Source organism: Jaculus jaculus, chromosome 3 (assembly GCF_020740685.1).
Source record: "Jaculus jaculus isolate mJacJac1 chromosome 3, mJacJac1.mat.Y.cur, whole genome shotgun sequence".
Taxonomy (NCBI): domain Eukaryota; kingdom Metazoa; phylum Chordata; class Mammalia; order Rodentia; family Dipodidae; genus Jaculus; species Jaculus jaculus.
Genome location: NC_059104.1, coordinates 478,480 through 497,344, shown reverse-complemented (window position 1 = coordinate 497,344; position 18,865 = coordinate 478,480). Strand labels below are relative to the sequence as shown.

The 18,865-nt window shown below is 41.6% G+C and overlaps 1 long non-coding RNA gene across 1 annotated transcript in view; it reads right to left on the bottom strand.

Annotated features, from left to right (window-relative positions):
- LOC123459388 overlaps window positions 1-18,865 on the bottom strand; it is a 70,828-nt gene that overhangs the window by 48,269 nt on the left and 3,694 nt on the right. The window contains exon 2 of the long non-coding RNA XR_006636285.1: window positions 18,087-18,398. This is a non-coding gene — a long non-coding RNA (uncharacterized LOC123459388). The remainder of the gene's footprint in view (window positions 1-18,086; window positions 18,399-18,865) is intronic.

Sequence of the window (18,865 nt, the reverse complement as noted above, 5' to 3'; positions counted from 1 at the left end):
GCTATGTTGGTATAATTCCACCTATGAAAATACTTGAGGGTCAGGTCCACCTGGGCATGAATCCCTGTGTATGCAGTGGCATACAGCAACAATGGCATGCAAGTCCCTTTCTGCTTTTGACAAGGGAGATTTGTTAGTTGAAGTCACATGTGACCTAGGCCATGGGAACTGTGGTGGATTGATTTGGGTGTTCCCAATAAACCTAGGTGTTCTGAATGCTAGGTTCCCAGCTAATGGAGATTTGGGAATTAATGCTTTCTAGAGGCAGTGTATTGTTGGGGGTGGGCTTATGGGTATTATAGCCAGTATCCCCTTGCCAGTGTTTGGCATACTCTGCTGTGACTGATGTTGATCAGGAGGTGATGCCTACCTTCTTCTCATGCCATTGTTTTCCTTGACATCATGGAGCTTCCCCTCGAGTCTGTAAATCAAAATAAACCCATTTTCCCCCAAACCTGTTCTTGGTCGGGTGATTTCTGCCAGCAATGCAAACCTGACTGCAACAGTAAAGTTGGTACTGAGAGTGGGATTGCTGCTAGACATCTGACTGTGTGGCTTTGGCCTTTTGGAACTGATTTTCAAAAGGAATGTGGAAGGATTTGAAACCTTGGCCTAAGAGATGCCTTACAGTGCTGTAAGTACAGCTTGATGGACTATTCTGGTCAGAGTTGAAAGACCTGAATGCAGTAAGAACAGTGGACTGTGAAGTTTGACTTGTGAGGGTGAGTAATAGCTTTGCCTGGACTGGGTTAGAAGCAGTTTGTTTGAGAGGCTTGTTTTTATGTCCATGTCCTGAGAATTTGTGCAAGGTTGCTTTGCATAGAAACAGACTGATGTGAGCAGAGGGACATGGCACAGAAAAAATAAAATCTTTGGGTCCAAACTTCTGCCTGTTTAGCTGCAATTGCATGAGAGATTACAACCACTGAAATTGGGCCAGCTGACCTACATTGGGATGACAGAAAGAATTCAGTCTTTCTAGAGGGCCTGAATGCTAAAGGAGTGTCCTGTTTTTCAAAGTCTGCTTTACTCCCCCTTGGATTAACAAGTTGCCACCCCACCTGGTATTATGGGGTATAGAAATGCAGGAAAGAGAGGGTCATTGGTTTTGCAACATGGTCTTGTGTTTTAGAAATGGCCATGGGCAATGTGAAACAGATTTTCTAGATGCCTGCATGGAAACCCAATGTAGCAGTGGAGACCAAGTGGAGATGCCAGGACCATGAGATGGCTACTAAGGAGACATGCTGGCCCTGGAAGAAGTTTTCTAGGACTGTGAGTAGCCTAGCTGGAGGGGTGGAATTGGAATGCCAGAGACTTGTTGCTGGTTAGAATTATCAGACTTGAAGACTTGTCACTGGTTAGAATTGTTGGACTTGGAGCTACAGAGTTTGATGTTTGCCCTGATTGTTTTAAATCTTGCATTGGTTGAATATTTCTTTACTATGCCCAATACCATATTTTGCAGTGTGAGTGTTTATTCTGTGCCATTATGGGGTTTTGGGGGGATTTTTTGTTATTATGGCTCAGTTAAAAGATCTTGGACTATGGGAACATTTGAACATCATTAGGATTGATTAAAACTTATGGGGACTTTTAAAGTTGGATGAATGCATTGAATTTTACATTATGTGTGGTTATCAATTTATGGGGGCCAGGGGTGGAATGTGGTGGTTTGATTCAGGTATCCCCCATAAACTTAAGTGCTCTGAATGCTAGGTTTCCAGCTGATAGAGATTTGGGAATTAACGGCTTCTGGAGGCAGTGTATTGTTGGGGGCTGGCTTATGGGTATTATAATGGGTTTCCCCTTGCCAGTGTTTGGCACATTCTCCTGTGGCTGTTGTCCATCTGATGTTGGTCAGGAGGTGATGTCCACCTTCTGCTCATGCTATCATTTTCCCTGCCATCATGGAGCTTTCCCTTGAGTCTGTAAGCCAAAATAAACCCCCTTTTCTCCCCAAAAGCTGCTCTTGGTTAGATGATTTCTGCCAGCAATGCAAACCTGATTGCAACAGGAGCCACCCAAACAGGTATGAAACTCTCCTCTGCTGAGGCTGAGAAGATATTTGCAGATTTCATGTCCAATCCAGGACATGACTCCAAATATACAAAGAATTATTTAGATTCAGTGCTAGGAAAACTAACCCTCTACTACAACAAGTGAAAGTTGTGGATGCCTCACCCACATCACCAGCCAGTGGGGTAGTTAGACCACAATGAGACACCACACACAACCCTCAGAATGGCCAGGACAGAAACCACTGGCAGCACTCCATGGTAGTAGGGATGTAAATATTGAGCCCTACCTGAAATGACACCCTTGACAGGAGGTAGAGGGAATATTACAAACTTGTTCCCTCATCCTTTAGTTCTGTGGCCCTGTGCCTTCAGCTTATCCTAGAAAAATGAAGCAGAGAATATGCCAGAAGGAAGCTGATTGGGGGAAAATACTTGGCAAAGAGCAGCTCTGACAATTCAGAGCATTGAGATATTTATTTATTAAATTTTTGGTTTTTCAAGGTAGGGTCTCATTTGAGCTCAGACTGACCTGGAATTCACTATGTAGTCTTAGGGTGGCCTTGAACTCATAGTGATCCTCCTATCTCTGCCTACCGAGTGCTGGGATTAAAGGCATGTGCCACTACGCCTGGCACATTGAGTTATTTTTGAGTGAGAGAAGCCAGCCAAAAGCAATAGCTCAGGAATGCCTGACCAGGGTGACCAGTAATTTGTCCTGAGGGCCACCCACAGCAGGTGGGCATGCTGGCTTGCAGGAAAGACTAGCCACCATTATTGCAGAGGGGATGACCTAGGACATAGACTGCAGGAGGCTTAGTGTTTTCTTGCCAAGCCTAGAACTAGACTCTTGCTGAGATTATATTTTTCCTGAAGCCAAGTTGGGATTTTGATGCTCTGAGCTGCTATCAACAACCCTGAAGCTGCAACTCATCAGAGAGGCCTTCAGCTCTTGTTCAAAACCTTAAAACCCTGGAATAAGGATGCATCATGGCTAATTGGATCTGAGCCCCAGCTTATCAAAACCACCCAGGCTTTTGCTGGAGGAAGATGAAAGCTGCTTGACTTAGACTGGGACCAGAGGCCCAACCACTCAGCTCCCAGACTTGCTTGGCAGCCAGCCTAAAGATCAGAATCTGACCTAGTGGGCGGAGAAGTCTCTTACCCCACTAGTCCAGGTGGCCCCTGTTAGCCTCCCTGTAGAGCCCATGGGGTCATTTCAGGAAACAGAATGTGCTTAGTTGACCGACCTAGAAGCAATAACTTACTTTAAATGAGGACCATTACTAAAAATGAAGCTTCCAGAAAAAAGATGTGAAACATTATCCTGCTTCTTTTAGAGCCTGTTTCCTACTCCACATGAAGCAGGAGAGAGCAAGCCACCAGCAGGCACTGATACTGGGGTTCCTAGAACCCATGACAGAACTATGCAAGCTTTTTTTTTTTTTTAATAAAAATTCTTTATCTACTAGAGAGAGAGAGAGAAAGAGAGAGAGAGAGAGAGAGAGAGAGAGAGAGAGAGAGAGAGAGAGAGATTGAGAGAAAGAGAATGGGCATGCCAGGGCCTCCAGCCACTGCAAACAAACTCCAGACACATGCATCACCTTATGCATCTTGTGCATACATGGGTCCTGAGGAATTGAACCTGGGTTCTTTGGCTTTGCAGGCAAGCACCTTAAACACTAAGCCATCTTTCCACCTCTGTGAAAGCTTTTCTGCATGAGAAAACCCCTTCACCCTACCACAGTTCAACTCTCTGAATCTCTCATACTGAGGGGGACTGTGGGTCAGGGGAGAGAGATAGGGATGTGGTACGGAGCTCTTCTTTCTCCACCTTTTAATAACCAATATGTATCTAATAGGCATCCAATAAATCAAGAAAAGACCACATGCCTTCTTCTCAAATACCTCTTAAAAGCATTTTCTCACTTCTCTTCACAGCAGGAAAAAAAAAAAAAAAAAAAAAGCTCCCCAAATGCCAACAAAATGGAAATTCCTCTGGATAAATAAATCTTATGTAACAGGAAAGCTGGACTGGTATGAAGTTGCAGGTCACATACACTGTGAGTCCTAGGGACAGTCTTTTGCCCCCGCATTCCACTCTGGGAACTGGTCCAGATGAAGGAATTCGATGTGTGGAGAAAAAAATCTTAATACCCCCTAATATTCATTCCACTTCTGCATTTTTGTCATAGTGAAGAATGTAAACAATCCCAATGTCTAGCAGAAAGTAAATGGGTTTTGGAAAATTCTTAGTGGATGACCATGAGAAATGAAAGTAGTGCTGACCAAATTAACACTCATTTATCCATTCATGTATAGGGTAACAGTATCTGTGTGACAGCTCTCTTCTAAAAAAATGTAAAATATTATATATGATCTATAAGAATATTTTTTGAATGGCAATGTAAACACTTTCAAAGAAAATCTGGCAAAAATGTTCATGGTTTTCTCTAGGCGATAGAGCCTTTGTGATTCCCCCCACCTTCTTCCCCAAATCTCTCACAATGAACATATAATTAATAGGTAATGACTTCATTCAGCACAGTATTTACTGCTTTTGTCTGTGTTGAATTCTACTGTCCTTTCGCTTCCTGTTTGTATTCTCAGCTCCACTGCCCTGAACATTCCTTGAGCAAATAAACCTCCCTGGACCTTTGGAGCTGCAGGCTGTTTCAGAGCAATGGAATAACTTAAACTTGTGCATGCCTGTGTAGCCAAGGACGCTGACAGAAGGGTCACAATGTGCCAAAGCACACAGGCTGGTAAAATGGGGACACTGTGGCATCCCACAAAAGTTGGGAGATGGAATCCATATTCTTTCTGGCCTGTTGGTAGGGTTCCTGGAAACAGTGTGAGATATTTCCAAACACCTCTGTTGCTCCATTATACTCCCTTCTGAGGCAATAATGCTGTGAGCAATGTTCTCACAATTTTCCAAACATAAATTGGCATCATTAGCAATAAGCTGGGCCACATTGATGCACAGATACAGCTTCCAAGCCCTTACCAGCAGTGGGAAAATGAGTTTTTTAGCAGTTGTTTCCAGAAACTTCCCTGACCAACACTGAGTACTGACATCTACATGGCAAGCATGCAGAACACAATTCACCCAGACCAATGTTGCAGAGATGCTCAACCCACCAGTACCTGCTTGTCAAGGGCAAGATGATGAGAAGAGAAAGGCCCCCATGGCCCCATCTTGATGGGGATAAGGGTGGTAAATAAAGAATGGAGCTGCTTTGGGAACATATGGTAGTTAGCCTGTCACCTATCTGCACTATAGCCCAAGCCATCAGTCTTGACACTCTCAGACATGTATCAACTCCTCCATGGAGTAGCCAGGCATCTAGCTCTCTCCTTTGTTCACTCAACCCTCCAAGCCTAGAAGGGTCCTGTATCCAGGTCTTTCTCCCAGGCTCCCCTCCTGTGAGAGTTCTGGAATCATGGCTCGTAACCTGTGTGTTCTGGTCACTACAGAACCCACAGTTGTTCCCAGCTGAGTTCTAGTCAGAGCAGAAAGAAGTTGGTGGTGTTGGGGGAGGTGTAGCTGCAGGTGGGCAGGTCACTCACTCAACAAGCAATCTTAAGGGTGAAGCTCCATGTAGCCATCTGAGTGCTTAAGACATCATGCATACTGCTGAGGTAATGAGGCAGGATGGAAAAATAAGGTAATGTGGGAAAGGAAACTCACCCCAGAGTCTGGATGAAGTCACCATGAGACTACATAGTGAATTCTAGGTTAGCCTGGGCTAGAGCGAAACCCTATCTTGGAAAGAAGAAAATTCCAGCACCATTAACAAAGTTGCTTACACAGAGACGTTTCTTTTTAATACAGAAAATTTCAAATACCAATGTTAAAATAGCAATGAGCTATGCTTAAGACCTAAGTCTATTATGACCTTTCTTTTCTCCAAGATTGAAAACTTGCAATTTTCTAAGATGCTCATATAAAATCCCATTTACAGTGAAAGACATGGTCTAAACCACTTGTACAACCCTTGTGACCCACAGTTACATCTTTTTTTAGATTGCAATCCTGTCCAAGGCACCTCAAGAGCCATCCTATGATCTCATTCACCAAACAGAGGGAATGTGGGGGTTCCAGAGCAAGGAAGGTAGTTTCTTGGACTGGGCAGGAAGGGATGACCTTCAAGGGAGGGATGTTAGGATGATCCTATGTCATACCCTCACCATGTCTATCCCAGCTGGCCTCACCTATCTCAGCTCACTCCATCTGCTTCACTTGTGGAATTCAGCATTTGTCTTATCCAATCAGATCTCTCTTGAGCTTGCAACCTGCCCATGTGTGGGTGGATTACTCCACTGAGCCCAGGACAATTGGCTGGGACACCTGGTGCAGGTGTGTGCAGGTGTATTGGGTGTGGACTCTAAAGCACACTTGCTTTCTCTGGAACTGCTACAGTAATGCATGTGGGTCTGCATACATAAGACTTCCCTCTCCCACCCCAGCAGCCATGCCAGGGTATGAAGGGACACTTCTTATTACTGCCTTTACTTTTAATCTTTTTGGAAGTGCACATCCTTCTTTTAAATCTAAGATTCATGTTCATTTACATGGGCCCCTGGGATCCATGTGGTCATCAACCTTCTCCCTACTTTCTCTTCCCTTCCTCAGCCCTCAGTTCTTTCCCTTCCCCCATCTTTGCGATATCCAAATAAAATGTGGTGTTTTAAAAATTATTTTCAGATTGGAGAGATGGCTTAGCCTTTAAGGCATTTACCTGCAAAGCCAAAGGACCCACGTTCAACCCCCCCACCCAAGTAAGCCAGATGCACAAGGGGGCACATATGTCTAGAGTTCATTTGCAGTGGCTGGAGGTCCTGAGTGTATATTCTCTATCTGCCTCTTTGTTCTTCTTTCTCTATCTTAAATAAGTAAATAAATAAAATTTAAAAATATCTTCTCTAGTCTGGAATTGCCAATTCTTTGGTTAATTTTCAGATATAAATCCAGGACTTGAGGTTTCAAGAAGCATCCCAGGACCCCGTATTTATCCTTTACATAGGGAAAATATTTTTTCACAACATTTTTGAGGGGGCAAGGCCAACAGATTAGCCTTTTTTTAATGCACGCACATTAGAGTAAGTGAGTGAGAGAGAGGGAGAGAGAGAGAGAGAGAGAATTGGCATGCCAGGGCATCTATCTACTGCAATCAAACTCCAGATGCATGTGCCCCTTGTGTGCATGTGCAACATTGCATGCTTGTGTCACTGTGTGTCTGGCTTACGTGGGACTTGCAGAGTTGAACATGAGTCCTTAGGCTACACAGGCAAGTGTCTTAACTGCTAAGCCATCTCTCCAGCCTATTTCATAACTCTTTGAGATACAACTTGAGAGCCACCAAAATGATGTACATGGCTAAGACACCAAGGCACAACTTCCTTGAGAAGCCTACACCCATTTTAGTGTGTCCTATCTTTCCCTGAGTGACTTTTCTAAATTTTATTAATCTCTGTGATTAAATCTGTGTTAAAATGGTTCATCTTTTCTATAGTGAAGTGAAGAATCACAGCTTCATTTTTGTTTCTCAAAATTGTTTTGAATATCCCAGGATTTTTGTGCTTCCAAATGAATTTTAAGATTGTTTTTTCTATTTCTGTGAAGAATGCCATTGGACTTTTGATGGGGATTGCATTAAATGTGTAGATTGCTTTTGGTAAGATTGACATTTTCACAATATTGATTCATATTTTTTGGGTTTTTTTTTTTTTTGAGGTATGGTCTCACTCTAGCCGAGGCTGACCTGGAATTCACTATGTAGTCTAAAGGTAGCCTCAAAGTCATGGCAATCCTCCTTCCTCTGGCCCCTGAGTGCTGGGATTAAAGGCATGCACCACCTTGCCCAGCTAATATTGATTCTTCTAATCCAAAAATATGGGATGTCTTTCCATTTCCTAGAGTCTTCTGCAATTTCTGTATTGAGTGTTTTAAAGTTTTCATTGTAGAGATTCTTTAGTTCCTTGGTAAGGTTTATTCTAAGGTATTTTATTATTTTTTTGAGGTAATTGTGAATGGGTATGATTACCTGATCTCATCCTCACCATGTTTGTTGTTAGTATATAGGAAGGCCACTGATTTCTGTTTATTTTGTATCCTGTTACATTGCTAAAAGTGTTCATCAGCTCTTACAGTTTGCTGGTACAGTCTTTAGGGTCCTTTACATAAAGAATCATAACATCTGCAAATAATGATAATTGATCTCTTCCTTCCCCATTTGTATGTCTCTTATGTGTGTCACTTGCTATAGCTACTACATTAAATAAAAGTGGGAATAGTGGACACCTGATTTTAACCTATATTATGGAGATATGGTTAAAAAAAACAGCATGGTACTGGCACAAAAATAGATACACAGATCAATGGAACAGAATAGAGGACAGATTTAAGTCCAGGCAGCTACACCGAGCTGATCTTCAACAAAAATGGCAAAAATACTCATTGGAGAAAAATAGCCTCTTCAACAAATGGTGTTGGGAAAGCTGGATATCTATATGTAGAAGGATGAAAATAGATCTGTATCTATCCCCATGCACAAGAATTAAGTCCAGATCCTGTGGTAGACTTCCGGTTAAGATGGCGGTGTAGCTACCACGCCAAAGCAGCCTAGGGGGGAAACAGACCAAAAAAACCTTAACAAAATACACAATTTTACTAAAAAGTGAGGTGTATAGGAAATTGAAGCGGCAGTGGAGAAGTAGAAGAGTTCCAAGGCATCCAGAGCCCACACAGGCGGGAAAAGTGGCTCCTGCAGCTCGGCCAACCGCTGCAGCCGTGGCGCACCAGAAAGCCGCCAGGCTTGGCTCGAGCCGAAGGAAAAGCCAGGTGCAGGAGCTTCCCCTCACACTGTGCTCTCCGCAACTCGGGAAATGTGAGGGGAGAGCGGCAGCGAGCAGTAGAGGAGCAGACCGCGAGGTAGAAGCACACATGGAGCAGCAAGAACCGGAGCAGCTGCGGCTCCCTCCCCTCCCCCACTGCCTGAGCCCAGCTCCGGCGAACAGAGCAGCAACCCAGGACCTGGCCACCCCAACTTGAGCCGACAGCAGGACCCAAGCAGGAGCAGAGTTCGGAAGCAACATCGGCAGCTCCAGCACCGGTAACAGTGACCCAGCAGCAGCAGACCCAGGAGTGGCAGCAGCGGCAGACTCAGCAGCAGCAGCTTCAGGGGGAGCAGCAGCAGTGGACACAGCAGCAGCAGCTTCAGCAGCAGTGGTGGCTCCAGCAGTGGCAGCTACAGCAGCAGCAGAGGCAGCAGCAGCGGTGGCTCCAGCAGCAACACCTTCAGCAGCAGTGGCTACAGACCCAGCAGGGGCAGCTTGAGCAGCAGCAGTTCCAGCAGTAGGGGTGCTGATCTGCAGGGCCATACTTGCCAGGCTCGGTTTGCCCAGCAGGAAAAGCAAGTGCCCAGCTCCAGAAATCAGAACAGCAGCCCAACGACCCAGGCAGCAACTTGACTGAGACCAAAATCATCCAAGGTAACTGGGATTGCACCAGGGAAGGGTCTCACTTGGTCGCAAGCTGACTTGGATCCCTCAACAGACCAGAAATCTTAACCTCCTTGTTGATAGAGGATCTGGTTGTTATAATAACTACTCTTGCATACATACTCTGGGCTGTTTTTGATTGAATGTGTACAGTGTTTAGTTAACTTTTAGAATCTACCTGTATTTTATTCCACTCAGCCTGCTTGAATACTCCTATAGCAGGGAAACTCAACCCCTAAGAACATCTTTGTAGATACTCTGAGAGTCTTAAGAGCCATACCTAACACCTTAAGGTCCTACCCTGAAAATATATTACATCAAATCAAGTGATACAGCTAAGAATACACAGCTAGCTAGAAAATCCAAGCATTAACTTAATCCAAGATGCAAAAATATATACATTATAACACAAGAAACACTAAAAAGCAAGACGATATAAATCCACCTAAAAGTATTAATGCATCAGAAATGTCCTCCAGTGAGAAAGAGTTAGAGGAAATGCCTGAGAAAGAATTCAAAAGAATGATTATAAATATGTTCAAAGAGGTCAAAGAACACATCAAAACAATCAAAGAAATCAAAGAGGAAATCAAAGGAATCAAAGAAGATGCAGGACACCAATTTAATGAAATAAAGAAGGCAATACAAGACATAAATAAGGAAATAGAAATAATAAAGAAAAACCAGTCAGAATTACTAGCAATGAAGAACACAGTTAATGAAATAAAAAACTCTGTAGAAAATCTCACCAGTAGGATGGATGAGGGAGAGGACAGAATATCTAAGCTAGAAGACCAGGTGACAGACCTAATGCAGTCCAACAAAGAGAAAGACAAACTTATAGAAAAGTATGAGTGGAAATTTCAAGATATTTGGGACACTATGAAAAGATCAAATATAAGAATTCAGGGCATAGTAGAAGGAGAACTCCACTCCAGAGGCATAGTAGGCGTCTTCAACAAAATCATAGAAGAAAATTTCCCCCAAATTGGGAAAGAGGTGCCAATGCAGATACAGGAAGCCTTTAGAACCCCAGCCAGACAAAACCCAGAAAGAACCTCTCCTCACCATATTATAATCAAACTTCCAAACACACACACCAAAGAAAAAATATTGAAAGCAGTTAGAGAGAAAAGTCAAGTTACCTACAAAAGCAATCCCATCAGGATTACAGCAGATTATTCAACACAAATTTTAAAAGCCAGAAGGGCTTGGAGTGATATATTCCAAGTTCTGAAAGATAACAACTGTCAACCGAGGTCACTTTATCCTGCAAGGTTATCCATTCAAATAGATGGAGAAATAAGGACATTCCATGACAAACGCAGGTTAAAGGAGTATTTGAAGACAAAACCAGCTCTACAGAAAATACTTGATAGAATCCTCCATGCTGAAGAAAAGGAAAATCACACATATAAGGAACCGGGAAAAAACAAGCAATACTCAAATACTAGTTAACAGAAGAGAGCACAGTTAGAACCAGAAACACACACACACACACAAAAAATGGCAAACATAAATACACACCTTTCAATAATATCTCTTAATATCAACGGCCTCAATGCCCCAACGAAAAGACATAGATTTGCAGACTGGGTTAAAAAGCAGGATCCTACAATTTGTTGTCTCCAAGAAACTCACCTTTCTACAAAGGATAGCCATTATCTTAGGGTGAAAGGTTGGAAGATGGTGTTTCAAGCAAATGGGCCTAGAAAACAAGCAGGGGTTGCTATCCTAATATCAGACAGGGTAGATGTTAGTCCTACGTTAGTCAAGAAAGATAAGGAAGGTCACTTTATATTGATTAAGGGCACACTCCAACAGGAGGACATTACAATCCTAAACATATATGCACCTAACATGGGGGCTCCCAAATTCGTCAAACAAACACTATTAGAACTAAGGTCACAGATAACACCAAACACAGTGGTGGTGGGTGACTTTAACACTCCACTCTCATCAATTGACAGGTCATCCCAGGAAAGAATAAACAGAGAGGCATCTGGACTAAACGAGGTCATAGAAGGAATGGACTTAACAGATATATACAAGACATTTCATCCAAAGGCTACAGAATATACATTCTTTTCAGCAGCACATGGAACATTCTCTAAAATAGACCATATATTAGGACACAAAGCAAATCTTAACAAATTCAGGAAAATTGAAATAATTCCTTGCATTCTATCTGACCACAATGGAATTAAACTACAAATCAGTAGCAAGAAAGGCTATAGAGCATACACAAAATCATGGAAACTAAACAATACACTACTAAATGATGAATGGGTCAATGAAGAAATCAAAAAGGAAATCAAAAAATTTATAGAGTCAAATGATAATGAGAACACAACATACCAAAATCTCTGGGACACAATGAAGGCAGTTCTAAGAGGTAAATTTATAGCCTTGAGTGCCTATATTAAGAAATTAGAAAGGTCGCAAGTAAACGACCTAATGCTTCGCCTTAAAGCCTTGGAAAAAGAAGAACAAGGCAAACCAAAAAATCAGTAGACGGGAAGAAATAATAAAGATTAGGGCAGAAATTAATGAAATAGAAACAAAAAGAACAATCCAAAGAATTAATGAAACAAAGACTTGGTTCTTTGAAAGCATGAACAAGATTGATAAATCCTTAGCAAATCTGACCAAAAGAAAGAGAGAAGAGACACAAATTAATAAAATCAGAGATGAACAAGGTAACATCACAACAGATTCCAGAGGAATTCAAAAAATCATAGGGACATACTATAAAAGCATATACTCCACAAAGTATGAAAATCTGAAAGAAATGGATGATTTCCTTGATCTATATGACCTACCTAAATTAAATCAAAATGAGATTAATCACTTAAATAGACCTATAACAAACATGGAGATCCGAACAGTTATCAATAATCTCCCAACTAAAAAAAGCCCAGGCCTGGACGGATTCACTGCTGAATTTTACCAGACTATTAAGGAAGAGCTAACACCATTGCTTCTTAAGCTTTTCCAGGAAATAGAAAAAGAAGGAATTCTACCAAACTCCTTCTATGAGGCCAGCATCACCCTGATACCAAAACCAGGCAAAGATAGAACAAAAAAAGAAAATTACAGACCAATCTCCCTCATGAACATAGATGCAAAAATACTCAACAAAATATTGGCAAACAGAATACAAGAGTATATCAAAAAGATCATTCACCCAGACCAAGTAGGCTTTATCCCAGAGATGCAGGGATGGTTCAATATACGCAAATCTATAAATGTAATACATTACATAAATGGGTTGAAGGACAAAAATCACATGATCATCTCATTAGATGCAGAGAAAGCATTTGACAAAATCCAACATCCCTTCATGATAAAAGTCCTACAGAGACTGGGAATAGAAGGAACATATCTCAATATAATAAAGGCTATTTATGACAAGCCTACAGCCAACATATTACTAAATGGGGAAAAACTGGAAGCTTTTCCACTAAAATCAGGAACAAGACAAGGGTGTCCACTGTCCCCACTTTTATTTAATATAGTTTTGGAAGTCTTAGCCATAGCAATATGGCAAGAGTCACACATAAAAGGGATACAAATTGGAAAGGAAGAAATCAAGTTATCATTATTTGCAGATGACATGATTCTATATATAAAGGACCCTATAGACTCTACTAGGAAGCTGTTAGAGCTGATCAAAACCTACAGCAATGTAGCAGGATACAAAATAAATACACAGAAATCAGTAGCCTTCATATATGCTAACAACAAACACACAGAGGATGATATCAGAGAATCACTCCCGTTCACAATTGCATCAAAAAAAATAAAGTACCTTGGAATAAACCTAACCAAGGAAGTAAAGAATCTATACAATGAGAACTTTAAAACACTCAAGCGAGAAATTGCAGAAGACACTAGAAAGTGGAGAAACATCCCTTGTTCCTGGATTGGAAGAATCAATATTGTGAAAATGGCAATCTTACCTAAAGCAATCTACACATTTAATGCAATCCCTATCAAAATTCCAAAGGCTTTCTTCATGGAAAATTAAAAAAACAATCCAAAAATTCATTTGGAATCACAAAAAACCTCAAATATCTAAAATAATACTGAGCAACAAAAAAGAGGCTGGTGGTATCACCATACCTGATTTTAACCTATACTACAGAGCCATAGTAACAAAAACAGCATGGTACTGGCACAAAAACAGACATGTAGATCAGTGGAACAGAATAGAGGACCCAGATGTAAGCCCAAGTAGCTATAGCCACCTGATATTCGATAAAAGTGCCAAAAATACTCATTGGAGAAGAGACAGCCTCTTCAGCAAATGGTGTTTTGAAAACTGGATATATATCTGCAGAAGGATGAAAATAGACTCTTCTCTCTCGCCATGCACAAGACTTAAGTCCAAATGGATTAAAGACCTTAACATCAGACCTGAAACTCTGAAACTGCTAGAGGAAAAAGTAGGGGAAACCCTCAACATATTGGTCTTGGCAAAGACTTTCTGAATACAATCCCAATTGCTCAGGCAATAAAACCACAGATTAACCACTGGGACCTAATGAAATTACAAAGATTTTGCACCGCAAAGGACACTGAAAAAAGCAAAGAGGCAACCTACAGAATGGGAAAAACCCTTCGCCAGCTCTATATCTGATAAAGGATTAATATCTAGGATATACAAAGAACTCAAAAAGTTAAATAATAAGGAATCAAACAAGCCAATCAAAAAATGGGCTATGGAGCTAAATAGAGTGTTCTTAAAGGAAGAAATACGAATGGCATATAAGCATCTAAAAAAATGTTCTATGTCACTAGTCATCAGGGAACTGCAGATTAAAACTACATTGAGATTCCATCTCACTCCTGTCAGACTGGCCACCATCATGAAAACAAATGATCATAAATGTTGGCGGGGATGTGGAAAAAAAGGAACCCTCTGCACTGCTGGTGGGAATGCAATCTGGTCCAGCCATTGTGGAAAACAGTGTGGAGGTTTCTAAAACAGCTAGAGATTGATCTACCATATGACCCAGCTATAGCACTCCTAGGCATATATCCAAAGGTCTCATCTCATTTCCTTAGAAATACGTGCTCAACCATGTTTATTGCTGCTCAATTTATAATAGCTGGGAAATGGAACCAGCCTAGATGTCCCTCAACAGATGAGTGGATAATGAAGATGTGGCACATTTATACAATGGAGTTCTACTCAGCGGTAAAGAAAAATGAAGTTATGAAATTTGCAGAAAAATGGATGGACCTGGAAAGTATTATACTAAGTGAGGTAACCCAGACCCAGAAAGCCAAGCGCCACATGTTCTCTTTCTTATGTGGATCCTAGCTACAGATGACTGGGCTTCTGCGTGAGAATGAAAATACTTAGTAGCAGAGGCCAGTAAGTTAAAAAGGAGACATAAAGGGTAGAGAAAGGGAGGAGGATACTTAATAGGTTGATATTGTATATATGTAATTATAATGATTGTAATGGGGAGGTAATATGATGGAGAACGGAATTTCAAATGGGAAAGTGTGAGGGTGGGGAGGGAGGGAATTACCATGGGATATATTTTATAATGATGGAAAATGTTAATAAAAATTTAAATAAATAAATAAATAAATAAATAAATAAATGTGTAAGCCACCAAAAAAAAAAAAAAAAAAAGAATTAATTCCAAATGGATCAAAGACCTTAATATCAGACTTGAGCTGGGCATGGTGTCGCACGCCTTTAATCCCAGCACTCAGGAGGCAGAGGTAGGAGTATCCCCATGAGTTCGAGGCCACGCTGAGACTCCATAGTGAATTCCAGGTCAGCCTGAGCTAGAGTGAGACCCTAACTCGTAAAACCAACAAACAAACAAACAAAACACAGACTTGAAACTCTGAAACTGCTAGAGGAAAAAGTGGGGGAAACCCTTCAACATCTTGGCATAGGCAAAAATTTTCTGAATGTAACCCCAGTTGCCTAGAAATAAAACCAGTAATCAGCCACTGGGACCTTAAAAAAAAAATCACAAAGGTTTGCACAGCAAAAGACACTGTGAATATAGCAAAGACATAACCTACAAAATGAGAGAAAATCTTTGCCAGCTGCACATCTGATAGAGGGCTAATATATTATATATATATATGTAGAAGAACAGATTACTGGGGGTGGAAAGGCCTAATGAGATCAGGGGAAGAGATGAGTAAAGGAAAGGTGGGGGGAGGTTAATCAAAATGCAAGATATTAATGAGTAAGCCATATGGAAACTTACTTTTTTTGAATAATGGCACACCCAGAGGCCATAGACTATTACTAGAAAAGTTTCAGTGCCAGGGATGGGATACTTTGCAGTGAATTGTTGGCCAGGGAGGTCCCTGATGCCTCCAGAACATTACAGGCCATTGGTAAGGCTCTTGGTTTCCCACCAGGAATAGATGGGAAGAACTTATTGTGGAAGACTCAACATGTTTGAACTGCAAGGTCACTGACAAATCCTGCTGGAGCTGAGCTGAAAACCTCCCCTGTGTAGAACAGCTGACAGAAAGTTGGAAAAAGCTATGCTGCATGCAACTCCATGGGGGAGAGAGAAGTCATCAGTGGAGATAAACAACAGTGGACACTGCAAGCCTTAAGCTTTGCCAGCCAGGCCAAATGAACCAGTGGGTGCAATAGTGGCCTGTCTGTTATGTGGCAAACCAGCTGTTCTCTAATTGGACTGGAGGTCCTCTCCATGGGAGGAAATACATACCTGATACTGAAAAACCTGTGACAGGGGAAGTCCTGAGCCTTAGGGGTATAATGCCTGCTGGTGTCTGACTAAATGCATATATTATGCTCACCAACCTTCTCTGTAAGTACTTCTCTTAATGTTCATACCCATATATTTGGGTTAGAGAGGCTTCTTTTTTCAGATATTGGTGACCTCTGGGATGACTCAAAAGGCACCATAGGGCTGAGAAGTGACAGAGGAGTGCTCAGCACTGAAACATTTCTATCTCACCTTCCAAGGCTTGGGGTATTTTGTGGAAGAGGTGACAGAAAGAATGTAAGAGTTAAAGGATGTGTAGAACTGCTTACAATGCACTCTTTTAGACACAAAATGGCCTGGATATCCATGATCTCACAGTGCCTGGTACTACCTGCACAAGACTACCATAATAGGAGGAAAAGATGATAAATCAAAACAAAAGAGAGACTGATGGAGAGGGGAGGGGATATGATGGAGAATGGAGTTTTGAAGGGGAAAGTGGGGGGAGGGAATTATGGTCTATTGTCTATAATTATGGTCATTGTAAAAAAAAATCACAGCTTCATCTGAGTGGAGGTTTCTGAAAAGTTCTATAGTACCATGGAGCTGTGTCTTTGGCCCCTGAGCCACTGTTGCTAATAGTAGTAATATTAGCAAAAAGCCAGTATAATTGAATCTAAGAAATACTTCTTGTCAAGGATACCCCTAGTGTAGTCTAGAATACAGTGCAAAGCTGGGCATGTACACACCTATAATCCCAGCTATCGGGAGGCAGAGATAAGAGGATCACTGCAATTTCAAGGCCAGCCTGGTGTACATAACAAGTTCCAGGCCAGGTAGGGCCATATAGTTAAACATTATCTCAAAACAAAAACAATAGGAAACTTGGGTGCATAACATTTCAATAACATTGAGACCAGAAAAAGTTCAAAAAGCCCAGGAGGACTGCTACTATCTTTTTAGATGAGACTGAACTAGCTTCTCTAAGGAAAGCAATTAGAAAGGAACTAAGAACAGTGAAAACAGAACATAGTACAGGACCTCGCAGTATGGCCTAAGTATGACTTCCTCTACAATGTTTCCCAAGTTTGAGTCTCCTTGCTATGGTCAGTTTTTCACATACACATCCTCTAAATTGTACTTAAACATTCATTCAGTCCATCCTTAGTAGTCTCACATTTTTTTCTTCAAGCAAAGCAAGAGTTTATTTAAAGTGGAAGCAAGAGGTAGAGAAACACTGACTCACTGTGAGAGGAGGGGATCCAGAAACCAGAATCCCAGTAGATTCATATCTTAAAATTTAATTGTACTTGGTGTTGTCCTTGGAAAGCCACTGAGTTCACTATTGGTTTATTTTGGTTCCTTTTTTTATCTTTCCCCTACAGCGATTTCATTAGAAATGATTAGGCAATGCAAAGCCAAAGGAGTCAGGTTCAATTCCCCAGGACCCATGTAAGCCATATGCACAAGGTGGTACACACATCTGGAATTCATTTGCAGTAGCTGGAGGCCATGGCACGCTCCATCCTCTCCCCCATCTCTCTCAAATAAATAGATAAAGATAAAATATTTTTAAAAATAAATGATTATTAGGCTTCTCAGGCTTTAACCACTAAGCAATCTCTCCAGCCTAAAGACCCAGGTTCAATTCCCCAGGACCCACATAAGCCAAATGCATAAGGTGGCACATGTATCTGGAGTTCATTTGCAGTGACTAGAGGGCCTGATGTGCCTAGTCTCTTCTTCTTTCTCTTTATGCCTCTTTCTTTCTTTCTCTCTCTCAAATAAATAAATAATAAAGTAAAAACATTAATTTTTTAAAATAATAATTAGGCAATACCTATGCATGTGACATCTGGAACCTCTCACCCATAGCCATGGGAATGCAGCTTCCCCAGAAGACACTGGACATAGACAGCATGAATGAGGGATGCTGGTGACTTTAGGAAGGATAGCATTCTGATGACAGGCCATACTGTATCATTCTACTTGCTTTACTAGGTTCAGCAGTTAGCTTCTGGTTGCTAAGGAAAAAAACACCTGTTCAGAAGCAGCATATTGGAGGAAAGGGTTTATTTTGGTCTTACAGTTTTGAAGAGAGGTTTCATTAGGGTGGAGAAAATCATGGCAGAGGAAGCAGCTGGGGCATCATCTACAGCAGCAGCAGCAGCAGCAGCAGCAGCAGCAGCAGCAGCAGTGGCCATGGCATCAGGAGAGAGAGAGAAAGAGAGAGAACCTTGAATGAAGTAGCCCTGAACATTCAATGGCTAGACTCAAGGCTTGCCCACATCTCCTCCAGCAGGCCCTCACCTCTCACAGGCTCCACCATCTGGGGACTAAGTAAAAACACAGGATTATGGGGGGGGGGCGGTATTTACATTCAAACCACCACACTAGGGAATGCAGAATTTGAAAACACAGGGTTATAATCAGAGATACATTCCATCACCAGTGAATTGTTAAAGCAGGGCTTTCCCTAGGGAACAGACACAGTGGCTATATGGAATGGGAGCATGAAATATAGGTTTACACAGAAAAATATAATAATAGCAGATGCACTTCAACAGTGACCAAGTTGGCATTCTTGAACTTGTTTTGGTGCTGGGGATCAAACTGATG